General features: G+C 48.0%; 1 protein-coding gene across 1 annotated transcript in view; it reads left to right on the top strand.

The window, feature by feature from the left end:
* Positions 1 to 991: 991 nt before the first annotated feature.
* Positions 992 to 6,000, top strand: part of REST (RE1 silencing transcription factor) — a 40,198-nt gene continuing 35,189 nt past the window's right edge. Inside the window, exon 1 of the mRNA XM_085641185.1 lies at positions 992 to 1,263. The gene's annotated coding sequence lies outside the window, so the exon portion shown is untranslated. The remainder of the gene's footprint in view (positions 1,264 to 6,000) is intronic.

Raw genomic sequence — 6,000 nt, 5'->3', positions numbered from 1 at the left:
TAAATGATCCATTCTAATTAACCAAACGATTTAACTTGTGTTTGCCCTCGTAAACTGCCTTCCACGTCGACATCCCTCTAGCATTGGAAAGTTGAGGGCAGGCTTGCACATTTCTAAAATAGAGGTGTAGGTTTGGTTTACTTTAAAATGGTCCTTCCGTAAATTAGTACTTCTTCGATTAAAAACAGTAATTAAAGGGGATTTTAGTCATTTGGCATTCAGTATTTAACAAATAATCATTCTTAAACAGATTAACCAAGAAATGCGCAAGGGAGGGGGCAAATTATTCGTCTGTAAAAGGTAGCAACTAATTGCTTTTGTTCGAATTAAAACTATCACAATAAAAACTATCAAATTTTTCTAACGGCGTACACTCAACGTGACCGCTGGGAACAGGTTTACATTCAGCATTGCAACTCATGCTAAGTGCCCAACAGTGAAAAGTTGCCAGGTTGATGTAACTCAATTTGGGAGTAAGAAGGCTGTACGTAGACTTCCACGTTAGAGCTTTCTCTGTTCTCTCTTTGTATTTACAAAATGGCCCCGTCTAATTTAAGTTGTGTTTTCTTTTCCTCGCACACGCCTAGCAGAGCAGTGTCTGCCGAAACGAGTCCTGATGACCTTCATGCTGGGTGGGGGTGAGTGCCTCGTGTCTGAATCTGGGCCGCCGGTGGCTGCCGCCTGCTGTTTCTTGATAACTTTAAGTGGGCCTGCTCCGACTTCAACTTCACACACAGGACTTGAAGCATGGACGGGCAGGCCTATAGTCTGCTAAAACTACTTCCCGGGTGGCGCATGCTTCGAGAGTTAAAGGGTAGGGTTCAGACTACCCTTGGTGCGGGTGCCCCAAAGTATCCTTGCTCCGCATCAGTCGGCTCGTGTTGTACTAGAGCTGTCTGGACAGCGCCCTGGAGCCTCCTCCCGCCTCCCTCGGCGGAGGAGGAGGGGCGGACGCGCGCGCTCAGTCACGCCGCTGCAACTCTTAACACGTAGATCCTGCGCTGCCTCGCGACCGAGAGCGCGCGTGCAGAGGGTCGAGTGCTCCGAGCTTGCGCACAACGCAACACAGGGGGACGCCGCACGCTGGTGAGTGAGGAAAGCGCGCGCGCGCACTGGGCGCTAGAGGCAGCAGTGCCAGGGAGCGCGCGCGCTGACTCCTGCTGGAGGTGCGGGGAGCGCGTCGGCCTGTGTTGGAATGTGGCGTCGGCCGGAGTTTTCGGAGAGCTGAGGGGCTGGAGCCGGAGTGAAGAGACCAGCCAGGGGGTGAGAGACCACTCGGGGTGGGGTGCGGAAGGGGGGGCCTGCCGGTGCTTGGCCCGGGAGAGGCGCTGTCCAGGGCTGATCAGCGCGCGGGGGGAAGGGCCGGGAGCACGGCGGAAGCGCGATCAGCACCACGGCCAGGAGGAGCGAGGGGGTGGTGCGGGCAAGCTCACCCAAAATCTTAGCGTCGCTTTTGAGGGGGGACTTTCTGAGACGGATAAGCAGCCTACAGTGAGCAGAGGCCCGGGGACGTAGGGTGAGGTCAGCGGGTGTGCTTTCTGTTCGCCCGTCTCTTAGAAAACTTTTGTTCGCTTCGAACTTGTTTCTAAAGATTCCACAACGAGTTCTACTTCCCAACTTTACTCAGCCCTCACCAGCGGTGGCGCCGGACAGGTAACATTCCCGGAGTCCCTCCGAAGCGCCCTACTTAACTTTGTTTGAATCTCGAGAGTGAAGTTGACGACTTTCCCCAGCCCCTGTTCTACTGGTGTTTTTCAGAAAATGGCCGGATGCAGCTCTCGTAGCCCGGGATTCCGTGGTACCGCCCGGCCTCCCCGGCAGGGGTCTGATCCTCTCCATGTGAGGGACTGTGACCCTGCCCCCTGCGCCGGAGGGCGTCTTGCTGTGTCCGTTCCCACATTTCAGCACCAGGCGCTGCTTCCTGCTGCTCCACTGAACATGATAAAGGCACGGCTGTTAACTCCCCAGCCACTAATGATTTAGGCCTACTCATGAGAGAGTGGGCATCTCACGGCCTTTGTAAAATACGACACACAGGAGTTATTAACAGCACTACGTTTTCTGTTTTTTTTTTTAAAGACTTTAATGCCTACCAACAAGTATTTTTTATAAGCACTTGTTATTCTTCTCCACCCCTAGCAATCCCTAACCAACTCACTCAAAAAATTAGGATTTGTCACGATTAAGGGCCACTTTTTCACCGAGCAGACGTGCAAATATATTTTTAATAAATTAGGTTAATTATTGTGGTTTTACACAGCGTTGGGCGGTTATTTACAGCGTTAGATTGTTTTACTGATTGCATGTTCAACAAAAACACTTGCAAACTCTTAATATATTATTACACTAGGGGTGTAATATGGTAATATATTACATGAGTGCTTTCCAAACTTTTCATGTTGGTGATTCACTTTTTAGACATGCATCATTTTGCGACAGGGTAATTGAGTTTTACTAGCAAAATATATGATTTGTAGGAGGCACGTCACTGGCGATGCTGCTGTCACCTCCCCCCTGTGTAAGCTTGAATAGGTCAGCGGGGGCGGCAGCAGCGAGCGCCGTAGGAGCCGCAAGCATGTCAAGCTCCGTCACTGGTGATGCTGCTTTCGACCCCGCATAAGCTTGGAAGGGTCTGTGGGGGAGGCATCAGCGAGAGCTGCCGCAGTCTTTACTCACCGCCAGAGGTTCCATGGGTCTGCGGGAGGGCAGCAGCAGTGAGCGCCGGATGGCCGCTGGCGTTGGTGCTGCTGGCGTCCCCCTGACCTGGCCTCCCCCTGACCTAGATTGAACGGGACTACGGGTGGTGGTGCAGAGCACTGCACTTCAGGAGCTACCGGCAGTCTACTCACTGCCACTGCCGGGTTCTGCAGGAGGGTAGCAGCGATGCTCCAACTCCAATCACAGTTCGCTGCCAGGCCACAGGAGCTCCTCCTCTTTCGCAGAAACAAATAATGTGTCAGTAGCATGCACAGTACCGTCCTGCATGATGCCTAGACCGCATTGCCTAGAGCATGTTGTGTGACACACCTCCAGAAGGCAGCCGACACACTAACGTGTCGTGACACACAGTTTGGGGAAGCACTGTGATAGGCCATGGCTGCTCTGACTGTAAGGTGCATTGCCACTTAAGAGTTATGCTCAGTACAAGCATGCAACATCGTCTTGGTGTCATGTCGGATTTGGCTGGCCAAGAAAGTTTGCTATGTCGCATGGTCTGGGAACAGCAATGCATGTGAACTTGCTTCAGACCCATCTGCTTGTGCCCGACAACTCTCAACAGTCCGGGTGTCTGTGCAGGCGCTAAACTAATGTTTGTAGTATCTGTTTTGTATTTCCATAGCCCCTAATTAACTTCCAGGAAGCAGGAAACCTCCAATAAGACTAGTTTTAACTTTGTGGTTTGAAAAATACTTCATGTCCTTACAAGAAGTTGATCCAGTGGTCAATGCGTCACTGTTACAATACTTCGCAGGAGAGCTTGCATACAGGATTTTGAAGTCATTGTCAAGTATTGGTGACACGGCTGACTGAGGATGGGTGACCATGGCCCTAACTACTATTCTAAGCCACAGGTTTAGACACTATAGATTTGACCATTGGAGCAGGCAGCATTTGGTGTTAAACTGCTTATATGCTTTTACTGCATGATTATAGAGTTGTCACTCTACAAAGCCTTGGCAGCAGATCCTTTAGTAATCAAGTAGGTCACTCTAAAATCGCGAAAGCTGCACCCCCATATGATCAAATAAACAGGCACAATGGAGGCTGGCACTAGTACACTTGCATATGAGTGACTTATCTTCTCAGTGCATGCAGTTCATGATGGCGATCCATAAGTTGACATGCTGCCGCTGGCCTACGCCAACCATGGCAGTCGTGTCCGCTGCCTCCCGAGATGGCAAAAACAGCCTATGTGCACTTGCTGAAGACCTCTCATGCCTCTTACTCACTTTGTCTGAGTTTGACATGATTTTGGTGCTGGAAAGAGCATGCTTTGCCTTAGAGTCTGAATCTTCACTGGAGCAAGTCCAAAATAGCTCCATGGATACGATGTTGGCTCTAGCTCTTGTACAGTATGCACAGGTTGACTCACTGACCCTGCATATCATTGATTCTCATGCCATTGTTTTTGCTTGGTGAGCTGTATTAAAGTAGTGTCTGCTGGCTTTAAGATCCCTACGTTAGGTAGTCCTATCATGTCTGTTCATCATAACAATGACCCCGTTGCAGATTTCCTTGTCGGAGTATGTTAATAAAATGGCTTCATCCCAGATTCTTGAAACAGGGTGAAAAAAGGTAACCATGTAAATCTAACCTATTCCCCGTCATCCATATGTATGGTGTTTCAAAAATACATGCCCATTAAAGTTTAGAATGAACTGCAATATCAAGTTATGTCACTACCAAAGAGTTCCTTAACTTCTCAGAAGACAAGGCCGATCTTGTGTGATGTTCCAAATTCTGAGCTGCTCAACACAGGGTGATGAAGAGTGGCATACCGAGTGTGAGTTATTGTGTTGTCAAATGTAGAACTGTGTATCATGTTACTTGCACTTTGAAGTCATTGCAATTGTGAGAAAATGGCTGGTAAATATCGATGAAAAGTAAATTCTGATATTCTGAATCGGTTTGTAACTTGTTCTTCTACATTCGAGTTCACAGAAATTAACAATCTAACTATTAATGGTGTTTTCCCGAAGTCTAACTGTGGTGTTTACTTTTTTGGGAATTGGGTATTTTATTGGAGTATCATTGCTCCACATCCCAGCAATCTACACACAATATGATCTGTGTGCTATTGCGCCTGCTGCCGCAGTCCCATTTTAGGCCTGACCTGGCAGCACAGTTATCAGCTAGTCGTATTGCTATCAATGCTAAACAAGCATTGGCATAGCCAATAGGTCTCGCCTTTGGGACCTTATAAGTGTTTAGCCATGCAACAGTTGCATAACTAAATACTTATAAGGTCCCAAAAGCGAGACCTATTGGCTATGCAAAGCGGCCGTGAAAGTGATCGCGATCAAACATCAAAGCGGCCGTGCGGTCACGAAAGTAATCGCGGTAAAGCGCGGCACGCGTGCCCGCGCACATTCACTGTAGCTCTAGGCTGGCCTGGTAGCACTTTTTGGAGCCCTCTCAATAAGTCTCGCCAGACCAGCACATGCGCTGGGTCAGGCGAGCCCTAAAAAGCATTGGAAAAGTGAAGGTGTCTAGCCTTGCCTACATAGTGAAAAGGTTTTTTTTTTCATTGAAAGCATATGCCCCAAAAATAACAAAAAAAACATGCAGCCCCCTAAACGTGACTGCCATATTGCTTACAGTAGCATTTTTAATATTGAAAACATTAATTGATGCATCCGTTTTACTAGTGCGGTTTTATAAATAAGCCTTTCTGTTGTGCTTTGCATTTTATTATTATCTAGTGAAAGAGACACACATAAATCATGTAAAGCACTGAAGCTGCAGGCTGCTAAAATGTTGCAATGTCATTTCAGCACTTTATAACCGCAACTTTAAATAGGAGATATAAAATAAATCCTCTTCTAACTGGGCACCCAAAGGGTAGGCAAAATAAACGACTGGTATTTGAAGTTATATTAAAAGAAAAAAGACAGACTTTGAACCAGGGTTGTCCCAGGAAAGATAGACTATTTTTAGGTGGAAGTGGACAACATGAATATGCTTTTATGCAGTTACTCAAGTGAAGGGAGCCAGTGGGTATTGTAGTTTGACTCGTTGGCCATGCTGTGGTGGTTGGACGCAAAACATGAGTGGCTTTATCAGATGAGTGGCTCAATCTGGCTGACGAAAACTCCTCTATGTATGCAAGTTGGAGACGCAGCAGTCTGGTGATTCCTCTCCCCTTTATGTATGCATGTTGGAGACGCAGCAGTCTGGTGATTCCTCTGAAGCTGCCTCAAGGGCCAGGCCTGAAAACTGTGTTATGGCTTTCCGCATTAGATTATTGCTCCCTCACTTAATGCTTTTGGCTGGTGGGTG

This window comes from Triturus cristatus, chromosome 2_2, assembly GCF_964204655.1.
Source record: "Triturus cristatus chromosome 2_2, aTriCri1.1, whole genome shotgun sequence".
Lineage (NCBI taxonomy): Eukaryota > Metazoa > Chordata > Amphibia > Caudata > Salamandridae > Triturus > Triturus cristatus.
The sequence above is the reverse complement of the archived record's forward strand: the minus strand, read 5'-3'. Positions and strand labels throughout refer to the sequence as shown.